General features: G+C 42.1%; 1 protein-coding gene across 3 annotated transcripts in view; it reads right to left on the bottom strand.

Annotated features, from left to right (window-relative positions):
- The window catches only part of cnga3a (cyclic nucleotide gated channel subunit alpha 3a), a 50426-nt gene extending 30335 nt beyond the window's left edge, over positions 1–20091 (bottom strand). For 2 of the 3 annotated variants that reach the window (XM_060920168.1, XM_060920166.1), the window contains exon 1: positions 19854–20091. The gene's annotated coding sequence lies outside the window, so the exon portion shown is untranslated. Of the gene's footprint in view, positions 1–19822 lie in introns of all 3 variants that reach the window. The other variant, XM_060920167.1, reaches the window with a different exon arrangement.
- Positions 20092–21905: the final 1814 nt, after the last annotated feature.

Here is a 21905-nt window from a genome sequence, read left to right as displayed (position 1 = left end):
CGAATATTACTTGACATTTCAGCACACCACCGTCGCCACTATAGACTGTAGAACAAAACCACACACACACACCCCTCACAACTGACTGGTTGTTGTCAACTTTTTGTTGTTGCCATGACACCGCACTCACGTGCACAGACAGTGACGAGGGACGCAGGTTAAAAAAATGGAGAAAGGTACCGGGGAGATGGCAGGTGAGGCACCGCCACCTCCAGTTAAAAAGAGAAGGTGTATGTACAGGAAAGAGTGGGAAAATGAATATTTGTGGCTGAAGGGTTGAGGGGGATACCGAGAGGGCTTTTTGTGACCTTTGCAAAACATCTTTCTCAGTCGGACATGGCGGGGAATACGATGTGAAACGACACAGGCTCGCGGAGACTCACAAGAAACGTGTGCAACAGAAAAAAACGTCTAAATCTATGGATGCTTTCCTCCGACCTAAAAACGACTCTCTAGCTGACAAAGTGACTGCGGCAGAGGTGACGAGTGTGTATCACACTGTCCAACACGCAATATCATATCAGGCAGGAGATTGTGGCACAGAGCTGCGGTTGTGAGTTAAGAGACTTTTTTTCTACTGTTTCTGTGGTGCTGAGCCACTACAATTCCTGTTAATCCACTGAAAACTAAATGGAGACTTGTCACTATTCCTGCTGTACTGATGCACTGCAAAGCCTCAGACTCAATATTATATTATGATTGATTTAAAGTGAATAAATTGTAATGGAAAATAAATAAAATTGAGTAGCTTCAGTAAATCATAAGTGGAAGTGTGTCTGTCAAGTCACTGAATGGTCAAAATATTATGAATGTTTATTTAAAAAAAAAAAACACATTTGGTGGCCTGTTCATGACCATACATCACCAATAACAGCAGAATAGGGTATTATTGATATACCATGTAAGGTAGTATGTGCTAGAAATGGGTAAACCACTATCTGTGAGTCTTCCAGCAGCCGGCGCGGCACAGTGGGGGCGGCGTCCCACATTGTCCCTCAAAAACATACCCCTTGTCCCCCCTTGGGCTTATGAGTAGGTGGTCACCCTATTGCCAGGTCTGTATAAAAACACCCACAACCTACACACTAAATTTTAAACTAACTTTGAGGTGGATGATAAAAAATTTATATATATATTCAAACACAGTACTGTTCAAAAGTCTTGGCACCCTATTGTTTTCTTCATACAAACTTTGTTATAGATTTCTATTTTATGATTTCTACATTATCGAGTAATGAACCTACAGTCTGAGAGAGTTCTACACAAACACACTGAACTTGAACAGCTGCATGCAGTTGTGCTCATATTTACATAGGAATAACATCCATGAAATGTATCAGTCAGGATTTAGACCTCATCATAGCACAGAGACGGCTCTGGTTAAAGTAGTAAACGACCTACTGTTGGCATCTGATCAGGGCTGTGTCTCGCTGCTTGTATTGCTTGACCTTAGTGCAGCACTTGATAGCATTGATCATTCCATTCTTCTGGATAGACTAGAAAATGTTGTGGGAGTTAAGGGAACAGCCCTCTCCTGGCTCAGCTTTTATTTAACTGATCGTTATCAGTATGTTGATCTAAATGGTGATATTTCTAGACGTACTGAGGTAAAGTTTGGTGTTCCACAAGGTTCCGTCTTGGGTCCACTGCTTTTTTCTCTATATATGTTCCCTCTGGGTGATATTATTCATAAACATTGTATTAGTTTCCACTGTTATGCTGATGACACACAGTTGTACGTTTCTGCAAAACCTGATGAGAGACACCAGCTTTATAGAATTGAGGAACGTGTGAAGGACATTAGACACTGGATGCTTATTAATTTCCTTCTGCTTAACTCTGACAAGACTGAAGTACTTGTACTCAGACCACATGCAGCTAGAAGCAAGTTTTCTGATTCCACAGTGACTCTGGATGGCCTTTCTGTTTCTTCACGTGCAGCAGTAAAAGACCTCGGAGTGATTATTGACCTCAGTCTTTCATTCGAAACTCACATTGATAACATGAAAGAAAGCTATCCGGGTAATCTCAGAAATATTGCAAAGATAAGAAATTTAATGTCACTACGTGACGCGGAAAAACTAGTTCACGCTTTCATTCCCTCCAGGTTGGATTATTGTAATGCCTTACTGTCTGGATGTTCCAATAAGTGCATAAACAAGCTCCAGTTAGCTCAAAATGCAGCAGCAAGAGTCCTTACTAGAACGAGAAAATATGACCCCATCACCCCTGTCTTATCCACACTGCATTGGCTCCCAATCAAATTTCGTATTGATAAAATACTACTATTGCCCTATAAAGCACTGAATGGTCTCGCACCACAGTACCTGAGTGAACTTCTGCTCCTTTATGACCCACCACACCTACTTAGATCAAAAGGTGCAGGCTATCTGCTGGTACCTCGTATAGTGAAGGCTACATCAGGGGGCGGAGCCTTTTCTTACAAAGCCCCACAGTTATGGAACAGCCTTCCAAGTAGTGTTTGGGAATCAGACACAGTCTCAGTGTTTAAGTCTAGGCTGAAAACATATCTGTTTAGTCAAGCCTTGTGTTAATGGTGTTTTATGATGTAAAGGAGTAGATCTGGAGGGTCCTCAGACAGAGTGTTTTGGTAAACTGGGATGTATGGATGCTGTCAGTCCCCACTCGCTTGCTCACTCGAGTTTGTTGACGGTGTAGTGGCTGCTGCTTTATGTCCCGGGGCTCCCTCATGCCTGTGTTACCTTCTGGCTCTCCCCTTTTAGTTATGCTGTCATACTTAGTTGCCGAAGTCCCTGCTTGTACTCAGTGCAATATGTATACTGTTCCTACTTATTTCAGGTGACATTGGGCATACCTAACAACCTGTGTTTTCTTTCCCTCTCCCCCCCCAAAAAAAAAATCCGTCCCTCTGAGTTACATGGAGTCAACAGGAAATCTTTTGGTGGAGAGGGTGGAGACCTCGACTGGCTCTCGTAGCCTGCAGGGAATCGGCCGTCAGACATTCTGTCGCATGTCCCAGACCCGGTGAAATGTAACTGAATTGTCTTGGCCAGCCCTAAGGGTCCTATCTGCATCCCATCATTGCTGAGTGTGCTCCCATCACCCAATCAAGCATCCAGCCAGAGCAGGTCATGATATTTTTTAACCATATTAACATGCCATTGTGTGTTATGCCTGATGTCAAGACTCTCGTCTCTGCGAGCCTACCACATAGACTTAATACTTGTGTCATTTTTTAGGGCATACCTAACAACCTGTGTTTTCTCTCTCTCCCTCCCTCCCCCCGTCTGTCCCTCTGAGTTACATGTCAGTCCTGGGATCGAGATGCTGAACCTCTTCTGCCCCTTGGACCTGCTTGATCCATCCTGGTGCCCTGTGTCTGGTTGGAGTCTTATTGCATCGCTCCTGTGGAGGACGGCCCCATGAGGACAGTTGAAAGTTACACCTGGAGGACGCTCTGGACTCTTACAGTAATGCTTTTATGGCTGAGGACTACAGTTGACTTGCTAACTTTAGGACTGCAGTTGTCATGAACAGTTTTGCACTCAAGTTTCCATCAATGAAGAGTTACAACATCAACGAAACTGTCTTCATGTTAAAACTGTTATTGTCATGTTGGCTGTTGTTGCCCAAATGAGGATGGGTTCCCTTTTGAGTCTGGTTCCTCTTGAGGTTTCTTCCTCATGTAATCTGAGGGAGTTTTTCCTTGCCACCATCGCCGCAGGCTTGCTCATTGGGGATAGATTAGGGATAAAATTAGCTCATGTTTTATCTCTAGCCGCTTTATCCTGTTCTACAGGGTCGCAGGCAAGCTGGAGCCTATCCCAGCTGACTACGGGCGAAAAGCGGGGTACACCCTGGACAAGTCGCCAGGTCATCACAGGGCTGACACATAGACACAGACAACCATTCACACTCACATTCACACCTACGGTCAATTTAGAGTCACCAGTTAACCTAACCTGCATGTCTTTGGACTATGGGGGAAACCCACACGGACACGGGAAGAACATGCAAACTCCACACAGAAAGGCCCTCGCCGGCCATGGGGCTCGAACCCGGACCTTCTTGCTGTGAGGCGACAGCGCTAACCACTACGCCACCGTGACGCCCGCTCATGTTTTAAAGTTGTTCAAATTCTGTAAAGCTGCTTTGCGACAATGTTTACTGTTAAAAGCACTATACAAATAAATTTGACTTGACTGCATGCATGTGAAATGGAAATAAATCGACTAAGGCAGGAAAAACTATTTTTGATAAAATTGTTATTGTCTGTTACAAGTGAAAAGTAACCAATCAATAACCAAACTTCAACTCAATATGTGATCTTCATTTCATGTTGCAATTCACAACTATTCTATGGTTTTCCTAAAAAAAGTAGTACTCGCAAAATAGGGAGCAAGTGGAAATTAACCCCCACTTGCCCCCCAGGACAAGTGGGTTTAAAAGTCAATGTCAGAGTCAGGGCTTGACAAGACTGAAGTACTTGTACTCTGACCACATGCAACTAGAAGTAGGTTTTCCGATTACTCAGTAACTCTGGATGGCCTTTCTGTTTCTTCACGTGCAGCAGTAAAAGACCTCAGGGTGATTATTGACCCCAGTCTTTCATTTGAAACTCATAGACAGCATTACAAGGATAGTTCTCTTTCATCTCAGAAATATTGCTAAAATAAGAAATATAGTATCACTCCATGATACAGAAAAACTAGCTGATCCTTTCGTTCCCTCCAGGTTGGATTATTGTAATGCCTTACTGTCTGGATGTTCCAATAAGTGCATAAACAATCTCCAGTTAGTTCAAAATGCAGCAGCAAGAGTCCTTACTAGAACTAGAAAATATGACCACATCACGCCTGTCTTATCCACACTGCATTGGCTCCCAATCAAATTTCGAATTGATTATAAAATACTACTATTGACCTTTAAAGCACTGAATGGTCTCGCACCACAGTACCCGAGTGAACTTCTGGTCCTTTATGACCCACCACACCTACTTGGAACCAAAGGTGCAGCCTCACAGTTATGGAACAGCCTTCCAAGTAGTGTTTGGGACTCTGACACAGTCTCAGTGTTTAAGTCTCGGTCAAAAACATGTCTTTTTAGTCAAACCTTTTGTTAATAGATTTTTATTAGGTAAAGGAGTAGAGGGTCCTCAGACAGTGTTTTGGTAAACTGGGATGTATGGATGCTGCCTGCCCCCCATTCTCACACGTTCACTCAGGTTTGCTGGGGGGGGGTGTCATGATGTAGGCTGCTTGATGTCCCAGGACTCCCTCATGATTGTGTTACCTTCTGGCTCTCCCTTTTAGTTATGCCATCATCGTTAGTTTTGCCAGAGACCCATAGTGTTATCTAGAGACCCGTCGAGCAGTCTTTTCGATGGCCAATACTAGAAGTCAACGGGTCATTTTCTGCAACAACTGGCTTTAAAACTCCCATTCAGGGATCCTTCAGCACACGTTGTGCATGTGCGCTTGGGACCCAATCATTATGGGAAACACCTGATGCTGATTTGAGCGCAATCAGCACGCTGTTTTCACAAAGACTTTGTGAAGTATCCTGTCAGGTACGCGGTGGTAGACAGGTCTAAGTGCAGGAAGAGCGCATTAGCAGGTGTGATATTTACAAAAATGAAACTGAAAGCAGAATCATAAAACATGGCTACAAACAAAAATGACGGTGATCATGCTAATACTTCACAAAGCCCCTGTCTTTATATGCACACGCTGATTGTGCTCAAATCAGTATCAGGTGTTTCCCATAATGACTGGGTCCCAAACGTGCACACAATGAGCTCCGAAGGATCCCTGAATGTAAATGCACTTTTTAAATCTCAGTGAAGGACCCCAAACACAATAAATATGCATCCCATGTGTATGTTTCTCCAGTACAATGTTTGCTCTCCTTATTTCTGAAGTGGGACGCGATTTGCTGCTCAGAACCGACAGTGCGCTCCCATTGGCCAGCGTGCGGCACGGCAACCGACCATCGTCCTTGTTTCATACAATAACCAGGTTCAGCTACCGGCTATGGCTGCCCGCCATGTTGTTGCTGAGGATGCGATGGCGATGTACATGTAAAGGTTAGCTTCTATTGTTGGGACAGCCATCATCAATTTACACTCCATGCTAATCAGAACTGAGCATTGTAAAATTAGGCACAAAGGCTACGTGTGCTATAAAATGGCATAAAATAAAGAATTTTCTTGAAATGATTTGAGTTGACCGGTTCCTTTTTCAGAAATTCACTACTTAAAAATACCTTATTTTAAGAGCTTCTCCCAACTGCTTTTTCATGCCAAGATTGCACAAGAGGGCCACAAATTTGCTTCAAGATTTCAAATTTTCCTGCCCCCGGACCCCCTAGCAGGCACCCCTGCCGACACCCTTCTCTCAATTTCTAGATAATACCCTGCAGAGACCCTGCTTGCACTCAGCGCAAAACATACATTAGGTGACACCGGGCATACCTAACAACCGGTGTTTCTGTCTCGCGCTCTCTCTATCTCTCCCTCCCTCTGTCTGTCGAGCTGCATGTCGATCCTGAGACACCAGTGATACTAACCTCTTCTACACCTCAAACTCACCTGATCCATCCTGATGCCCTACGTCTGGTTGGAGTCTCATCACACTGCTCATTTAGAACATGGCCCATATGGGCAATTGAAAGACACACTTAGAAGATGGTTCTGGACACTTACAGTTTTGCTGCGATGGTTTAGGACTACAATCACCATGATAACTTTAGGACTGCAGTTGTCATGAACAGTTTTACACTCAAGTTTCCATCAATGAACAGTTTACAACTTCAACAAAACAGACTTCATGTTAAACTATAATGAATTTCCTGGTTACACAGGTCTGCTTTGTGACTCTATAGGACACTGTTACAGAAGTGAGTTATTTATGATCATGCTATCTGTTATCACCCAGATGAGAATGGGTTCCCTTTTGAGTCTGGTTCCTCTCCAGGTTTCTTCCTCATGTTGTCTGAGGGAGTTTTTCCTCACCACTGTCACCTCAGGCTTGATCATCAAGGATAAATTTATTCGATTAGCTTAGATTAGATTCAACTTTGTCATTACTCAGTATAAATACAGGGTAACGAAATGCAGTTAGCATCTAATCAGAAGTGCAAATAGCAGAAGTGCAGTATAATACAGATAAATACAGTATATACAGATAAGCAATATGTACAGATGAATGCAGTTATGTACAGCTAGTGCAAATGAGATAGTTATAGTGAGTAGAGAATGTACAGATAAATAAATAGGATGTTCAATAGTTCTTTGCAGTATATGTACGGTAGTTAAAGGAGAAGTAACTACAGGTAAGGCTATAAAAAAGGGTGGTTATAATTATCCTTAAGGCTATATACAGAAGTAACTAACTTGCTATGCAGATGTCTTGTGAAGAGCAATTCCAGCGTTATGGACGTGACACTTGAACTCAAAATGGCAACAAATGACCCAGTGCATGTTTTATTGTCTCCCAGTATTTAAACAGGTGTTGCATATTTTAAGGCTGTACCATACTGGAGAAGTGATAGAACAAGAACAATTCCCATAGTACATCTAAGGCATGCCAGAAAACGCCAATAAAAGATGCATTATGGATGTGACAGAAAAAGTATCACTTTTCTTGGGTGACTGTACATTTTTATCAAACTCTGTGAAATTGTAAACCTAATGTCGAAATGGAGAGATCCATTTGATAGAGGGGTCCAAGGTGAATATTAAAAAATCTCTGTTTAAAATATTTTGTATTTTATGCAGAGTTTCGGAAGGAAAAGTCAGCGTTATGGATGTGACGAAATTCTGTTATGGATGTGACGCGTCTGAAATAGACATGGCATATGTTTAGAAAATCAGCAGTTTAACCACCATAACCCTTTGAAAAACTCTCTAAATATCAGCTAAAATTATCAAAGTTCTTAAATAATATTTAGGATGACTATTGTTTTGCTGTTTTGTGGATTTTAGCATACATTTCTGTGGCTTGTGGCAATAATATAGAATTGTACATGATCAAAGTTGATTTTAGCTTGGGTTTTACATTATAAGAAAGACTGACAGTGACATATTAGGTGATCAAAATATTTATGTATGTATTTATTTATTTATTTGTTTATTTATTTAGTTTGTTTAGTTTGAAATTTGGGATGCTTTATTTTTGCATGGTGAGGTTGACATTTACATGGAATTGCCCTGAATATAAAAGAATAAGAGTTAAATAGGCATACAAAATATACACATACATCTGTGCAGTATATGTACAAAAGTTATGGGAGAAGTATGTACAGGTAGGGCTATAAAAAAGGGGTGGTTATAATTATCCTCAAGGCTATATACAGAAGAACTAACTTGCAATACAGATGCCTAGTGAATATACAAACAATAAGAGTTAAATAGGCATTCAGAATATACACATATACATACATACACCTATACATGCACACATAAACTCAAGCGTGGATGTAAGCATATACATATATACACACACATGCAAGACTGGCTTTGTAAATAGATCCAACAGTAGAGAATATTGATGAATATGTACAGCTATGGAACCAGATGTGCAGTTATCAAGTGCAACAAGAGTCAACACAGGTAGGAGGAGGATGTGAAATCATCTGCTGGCAGAGTTCAGTAGGGTGACGGCTGTGGGGAAGAAGCTGTTCCTGTATCTGCTTGTTTTGGTCTGCAGACTCCTGAATCGCCTCCTGGACGGGAGGAGCTGAAAGAGTCTGTTGGCTGGGTGGGAAGAGTCTCTGAGGATGCTACGTGCCCGGCGCACGCATCTCTTCTTGTAGACTCCCTCAATGTCCGGAAGTGGAGCACCTATAATGCGTTGGGCAGTTTTCACCACCCTCTGGAGTGCTTTGCGGTCAGCAGCAGAGCAGTTTCCATACCACACTGTAACACAGTCAGGATACTCTCTACTGCGCAGCGGTAGAAGTTGCCCAGGATGACAGCAGACAGGTGGTTTCTCTTCAGTGTTCTTAGGAAGAAGAGATGCTGATGGGCCTTCTTGATGAGGTGGGAGGTGTTGGTAGACCAGGTCAGGTTCTCTGAGATGTGGATCCCCAGGAATTTGAAGCTGGAGACACGTTCCACCTCCATGCCATTGATGTGGAGGGGGGTGTGGGTGCCTCCCTTCTCCTTCCTGAAGTCCATGATGATTTCTTTTGTTTTACTGGTGTTAAGGAGCAGGTTGTTGTCCGCACACCAAGCAGCAAGGTATTTAACCTCTGACCTGTACGCTGACTCGTCGTTGTTGCTGATTAGTCCAATCACTGTGGTGTCATCTGCAAACTTTATGATGGAGTTGGATCCATACATAGGTCTGCAGTCGTGGGTGAAGAGGGAGTAGATGAAGGGGCTCATCACACATCCTTGCGGAGTTCCTGTGCTGAGTGTGAGGGTGGAGGATGTGATGTGGTCTGACCTAACATGCTGTGGTCTGTTGGTCAGAAAGTCCATGATCCAGTTGCAGAGGGAGGTGCTGATTCCAAGGTCTGTGAGTTTTGTGATTAGCTTGGCGGGGATGACAGTGTTGAATGCTGAACTGAAGTCCACAAACAGCATTCTTGCATAAGTGTTTTTATTGTCCAGGTGTGAGGAGTACACAGTGCAGCGCTGTGGAGACTGCATCCTCTGTACTCCTGTTACTGCAGTAGGCGTATTGGTGTGGGTCGAGTGTGGGGGGCAGACAGTCTGAGGTGTGCCAGGACCAGTCGTTCGAAGCACTTCATCACTATAGGAGTAAGTGCCACTGGGCGGTAGTCATTTAGGCACTTTGGGGAGGAGTGTTTCGGCACTGGCACAATGGATGTTGATTTAAAGCACGCCGGTACTACTGCTTGGGCCAGGGACAGGTTGAAGATGTCTGTGAATACTCCTGAAAGCTGCTCAGCACAAGCTTTGAGCACATGTCCTGGAATACCATCAGGGCCCGCAGCCTTGCGTGCGTTGATGCGACTCAGTGCGTTTTGGACGTCTGTGTGTGAAAGAACGAGTAGCTGAGGGTTAACAGAGGGTGTGATCTTTATGGCCTTTTGTTTGTTGTCCTTATCGAAACGGGCATAGAAGTCATTGAGCTCGTTTAGGAAGGACACATCTATGGTGGCTGATGAAGTGTTGCTGTTCTTGTAATCTGTGATGGCCTGAATGCCCTCCCACATGCGCCAGGGGTCGTTGTTCGCAAAGTGTTCCTCCACCTTGAGCTTGTGTTCGTGCTTGGCCTTCTTGATGCCCCTCTTCAGTTCTGGTCTGGATGTACTGTAGGCGAGTGCATCTCCTGATCTGAACGCGTTGTTACGTGCTTTCAGCAGGAACCGCACTTCCCTGTTCATCCAAGGCTTCTGATTGGGGTATGTGGTGATCTGTTTTTCTGTGGTAACACTGTCAATAGTGGTGTTGATATGCTCCACTACTGCGTGAGTGCAAGAGTCAATGTCTATCTGGGAGCCACAGGTAGCCTGGGAGGCAAACACACTCCAATCTGTGTCGTTAAACCTGTCCTGGAGTACCAAGGCCCTGTCCACACGGCAACGGATTCAGGTGAATCCGATACAATTGTTTATCGTTTCGGCCTGGCGTCCACATGGCACCGGCGTTTTGGGTGCCCCAAAATGCAATCTTTTGAGAACGGGTTCCAGAGTGGAAAGATCTGGCAACATTGCCGTTGCGAAGTCGTCTGGATGAGTAGAACGGATTTGTTTACAATGACGTCACAACCACATGACTGAGTGCTTCACGCCGGGTAGAAGTGTAACAAACTCGATGTGAGTTGTCAACAAATCCTATAACTTGGTTCATGAAACGCGCTTACAAAATATTTTCACTGTGAATATTGTGTAATGGTGCAAAGTGAGAGAGAGAGAGAGAAAATAACCCTTAGGGCAGAGTCAATCCCGCCAGCAAAAATAGAGAAAAAAAAAAAAAAAAAGGAGTGATCTCACCTCTTCAGATGTTGGTTTAAGTCCTACAATACATTCCTCAAAAAGGGCGTAGAAGAACAAATTAATCCATCAACGTGTAGCATTCAATTTATTCCGGACCATTAAAGACGCCACCTTCCGCGTAGAATCATACGTCATCCAGCGCCCCTAGAGGTGTGGCATGTGTATTGCATCGTTTTCAGCAAGCGTTGCGTTGCCATATGGACCTGATATTTTACTGATCGTTGCCCATTTGGACCCGATATTTTTTTAAATAACATCTCGTTGCCGTTGTCGTGTGGATGTAGCCCAAATCTACCCATGCTGGCCATACCTTAAATGGTCTTCACAGTTGGTTTCACACGTTTGATGAGTGGTGAATAGGTGAGGGTGAGGAACAAAGAGAGATGGTCAGACTGTCCGAGGTGGGGGGGGGGGGGGTAACCTTGTAGGCTCCAGGTATGTTGGTATACACATGATCCAAGGTTTTGTTGTCTCTGATGTGGCATGAGACATGTTGATTAAATTTGGGAAGTACAGTCTTTAGATTGGTGTGGTTGAAATCGCCAGCTACGATGAATGCAGCCTCCGGGTGTGCAGTTTGTTGTTTACTGATGGCTGTGTGGAGTTCAGACATTACTTGTTTGCCATCGGCATCCGGGGGTATATATGCAGCTGTAATGATAGTAGATGTAAATTCTCTCGGCAAATAAAAAGGTCTACATTTAACCAAGAGAAACTCTAGGTTCGCTGAGCAGTGGCTTTCAACAATGACAGAGTCTGTGCACCAAGCCTTGTTGACATAAATACACAATCCACCGCCTCTTGTCTATCTGCTCGGAGAGTGTGCCGCCCGACTAGCTGGATAGCATTGTCGGGTATCTCGCTGTGTAGCCACGTTTCCGTGAATATCATGACATTACAGTCCATAATCCGTCTATTGCTTGTAATCCGAAATCGTAGCTCATCCATTTTGTTTGCCAGGGACCGCACGTTTGCAAGGAAAATGCTGGGTAAGGAGAGTCGATGTGGTGTTAGCTTTAGCTTAGCTCTCACCCCTCCGCATCTTCCCCGCCTTTGTTTACGGTCCCCGCGCCGCCTGCGAGTACTTCCTGTCGGCTTGGTAGTCCCCGGAGTGTCTGGTGATCTCCGTAGCTCAGGGAAGAGATGAAGATTGCTGATAAAACTGTCCGATGATTGAAATCTGATGTCCAGAAGCTCTTGTCGGGTGTATGATGTTAGGGAGATGCTGTTCTGTACGAACAGAGTACAAGAAAAACTACTAATTTGCAGAATCTGAAGAGACGCTGAGCCTTACTCTGCAATACAAGTGCCGTTATTAGGGATAAACTTAGCTCATATGTTCAAAGTCTTTATTTTTCTGTAAAGCTGCTTTGTGGTAATGTTGGTTGTTAAAAGCATTATACAAATAAATTGATTTGACTACATATCTCACGAGAACACTTCCAGAACACTAATGAAGCATGTTTACTGCTAACAAGCTCCACCGTAGAACAACTAGAAAAGCTCTGAAACGCACTGATTTTAATTTCACGGCCACTTTAAAAACTATTTGTGTTCACTGGAGGTATAGAAGAATGGTTAAAAAAAAAAAAAAAAAAGATCAAGAAGACAGCAGTAAATCCAGTAATATCCTGCCATCCAGGATATAATCTCATCATCCGGTCATACACTGGACCAGGAAACATCATCGCATGGAATAATAAACTCATAAACAGCTAACAGACCTGAGCAGTATGGCTGATTACAGAGGAACACACACACACACACACACAATAGAATTCAGCCAAGATCTTATTGGGGTTTTATAAGAATTGTAATACTCTAAATTGTGATCAAAGGCAGTTTATAGGATTATAATCTTCAGAAAGAAAGACTTCATTAATTGATGAAATTGGGGACAGGGTGGAAATGATTATCTCTCTTTCAGAAAAATATACTTCCACGTTCTGTTTCTGCTGACAAACAGGTGTGCACCTCTCATTTCTGCAGCGCATATCCTCGGGTCACCTGAGTAAATCTCGTTAAGCAATTTACAGCATGTTATTGTCACTGTACAGGAACGAATGAGTTAGTGTTCAGCAGATAAACCCGTCGCATTCTGACTGATTCATTCATGCAACCTTTATCGAGTACAGTGCAGATTTCAGCACACAGACCGAACCGACCTAAATGAACCATGCACTGAAATGAAATATTTTCTTCAGTCAAATTTTGTTCAAATTTTCCGAGAATCGAATCGAGTTGAATTGTAAACACAGTACAATGAACTGAATCATGGCCAGAGTCTATTGACCCCTCCAATAATAAACATCACTTGAAAGTGTACAACTGCCTCCGACATTTATATTCTCTTACACACTCAAGTAAATTAAAGTGTGGAATCGTTTTTTTTTTTTAGTAGATTTGAATTATTTTTAGTGCACCAAATTAACTCATTCTACTATGATTTGGCAAGTTAGAAAATTGAATCATTTAAGTGTATCGAATTAAATTATACAGCTATTACTTCATCAGTAAATAGAGTCGAATCACTTTAGTGTACCGAACTAAATGATTCAACTACGAACTAGTCAGTAAATTAGAGAGTCGAATTATTTTAGTGTACATTCAACTACAAATTAGTGAGCAAATTAGGAAATTGAATAATTTTAGTATTATCTAGCTAAATATTACCTACTATGAAATCCTGAGCAAATTAAAGAGTCGAATCATTTTAGTGTACCAAATTAAATGATACAGCTATAAATCAGTGTCTAAATTAGAGAGTCGAATCATATTAGTGTACCGAACTAAGTGATTCGACTATGAACTCGTCTGTATCAAATAAATTTGTGTACATTCTAGTACAAATTACTGAGTAAATAAAGAAACAATCATTTTAGTTTTACCAAATTTCATGAATCTTCTACGAAATCCTGAGCAAATTAAACAGTCGAATTTTATTAAAGTCAAATCAATTTAGTTGAATTGGATCATTTTAGTGTACCGAACTAAATGATTTGACTACAAACGTGTGAAAATTATATATTAGTTAATTAGCAAACTAGTGTACCAAACTAAATTATTTGAAAACAAACTAACAAGTACATTAGAGAGTCAAATGATTTTAGTGTACTGAATTAAATGATACAGCTATGAATTAGTGAGTAAATTGTGGAGTCAAATCATTGTAGGAGAATCGAATCATTTTACAGTCAAATCATTTTAGTGGACTGAACTAAATTTGATAATGATCTAGTCAGTAAATTAGAGAGTCGAGTCATTTTATTGTACCGAATTAAATGATACAGCTAGGAATTAGTGTCTAAATTAGAGAGAGTCAAATCATATTTGTGTACCGAATTAAATGATACAACTATGAATTGGTGAATGCATTGAAGAGCTGAGTCATTTTAGTGTACCGAATTAAAATGATACAACTATGAATTAGTGAGTAAATTGTGGAGTCAAATCACTGTAGGAGAATCGAATCATTTTAGTACAGTCGAATCATTTTAGTGGACCAAATTAAATTATTTGATAATGATCTAGTCAGTAAATTAGAGTGTTGAGGCATTTTAGTGTACCGAATTAAAATAATACAGCTATGAATTAATGAGTAAATTGAAGAGCCGAGTCATTGTAGGAGAATCGAATCATTTTAGTGGACCAAATTAAAATGATACAACTATGAATTAGTGAGTAAATTAAAGAGCCGAGTCATTTTAGCGTCTCGTCTTCATCCGCTTTATCCGGGGCCGGGTTGCGGAGACAGCAGTCTGAGCATGGAAGCCCAAACTTCCCTTTTCCCAGACACCTCGGCCAGCTCTTCGGGAAGAACACAGAGGCGTTCCCAGGCCAGCCAAGAGACATAGTCCCTCCAGCATGTCCTGGGTCTTCCCCAGGGCCTCCTCCTGGGGGGACATGCCTGGAACACCTCCCCAGGGAGGCGTCCAGGAGGCATCCGAAAGAGATGCCCGAGCCACCTCAGCTGATTCCTCTCAATGTGGAGGAGCAGCGGCTCTACTCCGAGCTCCTCCCAAGTGACTGTGCTTCTCACCCTCTCTCTAAGGGAGCGCCCAGCCACCCTGCAAAGGAAACTCATTTCGGCCGCTTGTATCCGCGATCTTGTTCTTTCGGTCATTACCCAAAGCTCATGACCATAGGTGAGAGTCGGAACATAGATCAACCGGTAAATCGAGAGCTTCGCCTTTTGGCTCAGCTCCTTCACCACAACAGACCGGTAAAGCGACCGCATCACTGCGGAGGCTGCACCGATCCGCCTGTCGATCTCACGCTCTATCCTTCCCTCACTTGTGAACAAGATCCCGAGATACTTAAACTCCTCCACTTGAGGCAGGACTTCTCCACCAACCTGGAGAGGGCAAACCACCCTTTCCCAGTCGAGAACCATGGCCCCAGACTTGGAGGTGCTGATTCTCATCCCAGCCGCTTCACACTCGACTGCAAACCGCCCCAGTGCATGCTGAAGGTCCTGGTTTGAAGAAGCCAACAGGACATCATCCGCAAAAAGCAGAGATGAAATCCTGTGGTTCCCAACCAGGATTCCTTCCGGCCCCTAGCTGCACCTAGAAATTCTGTCCATAAAAATTATGAACAGAACCAGTGACAAAGGGCAGCCCTGCCGGAGTCCAACATGCACTGGGAACAGGTCTGACTTACTGCCGGCAACGCAAACCAGACTCCTGCTCTGTTCGTACAGGGACCGGACAGCCCTTAGCAAAGAGCCCCGAACCCCATACTCCCGAAGCACCCCCCACAGAATACCACGAGGGACACGGTCGAATGCCTTCTCCAGATCCACAAAGCACATGTGGACCGGTTGGGCAAACTCCCATGAACCCTCAAGCACCCTATGAAGGGTATAGAGCTGGTCCAGTGTTCCACGACCAGGACGAAAACTGCATTGTTCCTCCTGGATCTGAGGTTCAACTATTGGCCGAATTCTCCTCTCCAGTACCCTGGAGTAAACCTTCCCGGGGAGGCTGAGAAGTGTGATTCCCCTATAATTGGAGCACACTGTCCGGTCCCCTTTCTTAAAAAGAGGGACCACCACCCCAGTCTGCCACTCCAAAGGCACTGTCCCCAACTGCCACGCAATGCTGCAGAGGCGTGTCAGCTAAGACAGCCCCACAACATCCAGAGACTTGAGATACTCAGGGTGGATCTCATCCACCCCCGATGCCCTGCCACCGAGGAGCTTGAAAACCACCTCAGTGACTTTGGCTTGGGTAATGGACAAGTCCATCTCTGAGTCATCAGCCTCCGCTTCCTCAATGGAAGACGTGACGATGAGATTGAGGAGATCCTCGAAGTATTCCTTCCACCGCCCGACAATGTCCCCAGTCAAGGTCAACAGCTCCCCACCCGCACTGTAAACAGTGTTGGCAGAGTACTGCTTCCCTCTCCTGAGGCACCGGACGGTTTGCCAGAATTTCTTCGAGGCCGACCGATAGTCCTCCTCTATGGCCTCACCGAACTCTTCCGAGTTCCGAGTTTTTGCCTCCGCAACGGCCCAAGCTGCAGCACGCGTGGCCTGCCGATACCCGTCAGCTGCCTCCGGAGTCCCGGAGGCCAACATGGCCCGATAGGACTCCTTCAGCTTGACAGCGTCCCTTACTTCCGGTGTCCACCACCGGGTTCAGGGATTGCCGCCACGACAGGCACCGGAGACCTTGCGGCCACAGCTCCGAACAGCGTGTACCGAATTAAAATGATACAATTATGAATTAGTGAGTAAATTGTGGAGTCGATTCATTTTAGGAGAATCAAATCATTTTAGTGGATCAAACTAAATTATTTGATAATGATCTTGTCAGTAAATTAGAGAGTTTAGTCATTTTAGCGTACCAAATTAAATGACAACTATGAATTGGTGAGTAAATTAAAGAGCCAAGTCATTTTAGTGTACCAAATTAAAATGATACAACTATGAATTAGTGAGTAAATTGTGGAGTCGAATCATTGTAGGAGAATCGAATCATTTTAGTACAGTCGAATCATTTTAGTGGACCAAATTAAATTATTTGATAATGATCTTGTCAGTAAATTAGAGAGTCGAGTCATTTTAGTGTACCAAATTAAAATGATACAGCTATGAATTAGTGAGTAAATTAGAGAGTCGAGTCATTTTAGTGTACCGAATTAAAAATGACAACTATGAATTAGTGAGTAAATTGGAGTCGAATCATTTTAGGAGAACTGAATCATTTTAGTGGACCAAATTAAATTATTTGATAATGATCTAGTCAGTAAATTAGAGAGTCGAGTCATTTGAGTGTACCGAATTAAAATGATACAGCTATGAATTAGTGAGTAAATTAAAGCGCCAAGTCATTTTAGTGTACCGAATTAAATCATACAACTATGCAGTAGTGAGTAAATTGAAGAGCCGAATCATTTTAGTGTACCGAATTAAATGATACAGCTATGAATTAGTGAGTAAATTGTGGAGTCGAATCATTTTAGGAGAATCGAATCATTTTAGTGGACCGAACTGAATTATTTGATAATGATCTAGTCAGTAAATTAGAGTCTCGAGTCATTTTATTGTACCGAATTAAATGATGCAGCTAGAAATTAGTGTCTAAATTAGAGAGAGTCGAATCATATTTGTGTACCGAATTAAATGATACAACTACCGTATGAATTGGTGAGTGCATTGAAGAGCCGAGTCATTTGAGTGTACCGAATTAAATTACACAACTATGAATTAGTGAGTAAATTGAAGAGCCGAGTCATTTTAGTGTACCGAATTAAATCATACAACTATGCAGTAGTGAGTAAATTGAAGAGCCGAATCATTTTAGTGTACCGAATTAAATGATACAGCTATGAATTAGTGAGTAAATTGTGGAGTCGAATCATTTTAGGAGAATCGAATCATTTTAGTGGACCGAACTGAATTATTTGATAATGATCTAGTCAGTAAATTAGAGTCTCGAGTCATTTTATTGTACCGAATTAAATGATGCAGCTAGAAATTAGTGTCTAAATTAGAGAGAGTCGAATCATATTTGTGTACCGAATTAAATGATACAACTACCGTATGAATTAGTGAGTAAACTGAAGAGCCGAGTCATTTTAGTGTACCGAATTAAATTACACAACTATGAATTAGTGAGTAAATTGAAGAGCCGAGTCATTTTAGTGTACCGAATTAAATTACACAACTATGAATTAGTGAGTAAATTGAAGAGCCGAGTCATTTTAGTGTACCGAATTAAAAATGACAACTATAAATTAGTGAGTAAATTGTGGAGTTGAATCATTGTAGGAGAATCGAATCATTTTCGTACAGTCGAATCATTTTAGTGGACCAAATTAAGTTTTGATAATGATCTAGTCAGTAAATTAGAGAGTCGAGTCATTTTAGTGTACCGAATTAAAAATGACAACTATGAATTAGTGAGTAAAGTGTGGAGTCGAATCATTTTAGGAGAATTGAATCATTTTAGTGGACCAAACTAAATTATTTGATAATGATCTAGTCAGTAAATTAGAGTTTAGTCATTAGTGTACCAAATTAAATGACAACTATGAATTAGTGAGTAAATTGAAGAGCCGAGTCATTTTAGTGTACCGAATTAAAATGATACAACTATGAATTAGTGAGTAAATTGTGGAGTCGAATCATTGTAGGAGAATCGAATCATTTTCGTACAGTCGAATCATTTTAGTGGACCAAATTAAGTTTTGATGGGCGGCACGGTGGTGTAGTGGTTAGCGCTGTCACCTCACAGCAAGAAGGTCCTGGGTTCGAGCCCCGGGGCCGGCGAGGGCCTTTCTGTGCGGAGTTTGCATGTTCTCCCCGTGTCCGCGTGGGTTTCCTCCGGGTGCTCCGGTTTCCCCCACAGTCCAAAGACATGCAGGTTAGGTTAACCGGTGACTCTAAATTGAGCGTAGGTGTGAATGTGAGTGTGAATGGTTGTCTGTGTCTATGTGTCAGCCCAGTGATGACCTGGTGACTTGTCCGGGGTGTACCTTTCGCCCGTAGTCAGCTGGGATGGGCTCCAGCTTGCCTGCGACCCTGTAGAAGGATAAAGCGGCTAGAGATAATGAGATGAGATGAAATTAAGTTTTGATAATGATCTAGTCAGTAAATTAGAGAGTCGAGTCATTTTAGTGTACCGAATTAAAAATGATACAACTATGAATTAGTGAGCAAACTGAAGAGCCGAGTCATTTTAGTGTACCGAATTAAAAATGACAACTATAAATTAGTGAGTAAATTGTGGAGTCGAATCATTTTAGGAGAACTGAATCATTTTAGTGGACCACACTAAATTATTTGATAATGATCTAGTCAGTAAATTAGAGTTTAGTCATTAGTGTACCAAATTAAATGACAACTATGAATTAGTGAGTAAATTGAAGAGCCGAGTCATTTTAGTGTACCGAATTAAAATGATACAACTATGAATTAGTGAGTAAATTGTGGAGTTGAATCATTGTAGGAGAATCGAATCATTTTCGTACAGTCGAATCATTTTAGTGGACCAAATTAAGTTTTGATAATGAGCTAGTCAGTAAATTAGAGAGTCGAGTCAGTTTAGTGTACCGAATTAAAAATGATACAACTATGAATTAGTGAGTAAAGTGTGGAGTCGAATCATTTTAGGAGAATTGAATCATTTTAGTGGACCACACTAAATTATTTGATAATGATCTAGTCAGTAAATTAGAGAGAGTCGAGTCATTTTAGTGAACCGATTTAAAATGATAGCTATAAACTATAACTAACTAACTCGTGGGCAAACTGTACCGAATCACTAAAAAGAATCATTTTGCACACCACTAAACATACAGACCACCACTAAGATAATAAACACACACAAGGAATGAGTTGAAAGTTATGCCATGTTATATTTACATTTTAAAACTCGAACCTCACTCCGACTCACCAGGAGACTCCGAGTGAGAGTCCGGCGGCTGCAGTTCCCTCAGGAGCAGCGGCAGTGGGTGTGTTAGCCGTTAGCTCAGCTGATTCCTGTCACACTCTTTCAGCGCGACCGCATCAAGTCTCGAGCTCATCTCCTGCTCCTCTCAGCGGGGCAGCGTCCCATCCCCTTCCGGGAAAACAAACTCCACTCTGGGGTTTTCCGCCATAATCCGCCTTTTTCCTGTGGGAAATAAATCACACCTGCACTCCACGCCTCTAATTTCTACATTAATCTCAGCAGTGAGGCAGAGTTTCACTCACTGACTGACTGAGCGCGCAGCGAGCGACGGACAAGAGGGTGGAGCCACTGGAGAGTTTATACAGAGGCGGGGCCAGCGTGTCGCCTTGTATACTATTGATGGGGTGTGGTTAAATGAGCCATCTTATTAATATTAATCAGGAATACATTTATAACTGGCGTTGGATTGGATTTCTAGTTCTCAATAAACTCTTTATTCATGATGTGTAGTTTAAAGCTAGACTGCCTTTCAGATTTTTCAAGTGTAGGTCATAAAAAGAATTTTCCCTGTTTGTTTGTTTGTTTGTTTGTTTGTTTGTTTGTTTGATGGACCAAAAGCTACTGAATTCGAATCACAGACTTCCAATTTTATTAGTTTTTTAAAAATAGAACAATTAATGAATTTATCTCCACGTGGCCCTAAATTCTCCGCTATTTTTTCCTGCTTCACCATGACCCGATTCAAGATACTACATCATGCATCACATCACGTGGTGGGCTTTCCCCATTCGCGCAAGGCATTGTGGGATACAAATTTGAAACAGGAGAGAAAAATGGAGGACATGAGTGTGTGAATGAAACGTGAAAGAGCGACTACAGTAACGGAAAGAAAGTGAGAAGAAAAGACGTTATGTTCTATACGAAGGAAAGGAAACACAGGACCAAACTAATAAATATGGGCGCTCAGCAAGCACCTCGGTGTGATCGTTTAGCAACAGAATGATGGAACTGTCAGTGCACGCTCAAAGGGAAACCTGTAGATGGCAGTAATGCAACACTGTGGATGCCAGCTGCCGTAAAACCCAAAAGAAGAAGAAGAAGAAGGTAAACCTGTGCATGCGTGCACGGACTTCCTCTGTCTGCTTGACTGCGCAAAGCGAGCGATTTCATGCACATTATTTGCTTTAATCCCCTCAAATTAAATAACTTCCCAGCCACAGAATGGCCTGATATTTTGTGAGATATTACAGAAATAAACATGTATCACAATGACCACATTTCAGACAGAACTAAAATTTTCACCGATTTTATGAAATCAAAAGGCCATCTCACTTTAAAAATAATTAAATGAAATATCTCAACATTAAAAAATACTATAAACAGTAATCAGTAAGCCATAATAAATGAAACAAAGTCAATATTTGGTGTGAAACGACCCTTTGCTTTAAAAAATAAAAACACTAGTCTCAGGTCCAGTGAGTGCAGTTTTATGCGGAAATGAGCTGTAGGTTTTACTGAGCATCTTACAGAACCAGCCACAGTTCTTCTGAACACTTTGACTGTCACACTCGCCTCTTCATTTTGTACCAAAACCCAGCAGCCATCATTATGTTTTCTTTTTTAATCTGAGAATAATACAAATTCAGATACAAAAATTTTTTCTGTAACATTTAATTTTGTGCTGGAAAACGAATGTTTGGAACTCTAAAATGTTTTTGTTCTGACTCGATAAAATAGAAATCTATAACAAAGTTTGTATGGGGGGGTCAAAGACTTTTGCGCAGTACTGTATTTCATATGAAAAATGCGAGTTTTTCAACATGAGAAGATAAACTTCATATCTTCAAGCCAACATGTGATTTTCTTTTTATTATATCGACACATTCACAAACAAAAAGTTCCCAAATTTATTAAAACAACTCACTCATCAATTTCCTCATGAGTGACGTATAGAGATTTATGTCATGGTTTTGGTTCTCCATGTCCCGGATGGAGCTCATATGAAAAATACGAGTGGCCTATTTCCCAGTGCTACGTCTACAGTGCTGAGCATAA

Source organism: Neoarius graeffei, chromosome 4, assembly GCF_027579695.1.
Source record: "Neoarius graeffei isolate fNeoGra1 chromosome 4, fNeoGra1.pri, whole genome shotgun sequence".
NCBI classification, from domain to species: Eukaryota; Metazoa; Chordata; class Actinopteri; order Siluriformes; family Ariidae; genus Neoarius; species Neoarius graeffei.
The sequence above is the reverse complement of the archived record's forward strand: the minus strand, read 5'-3'. Positions and strand labels throughout refer to the sequence as shown.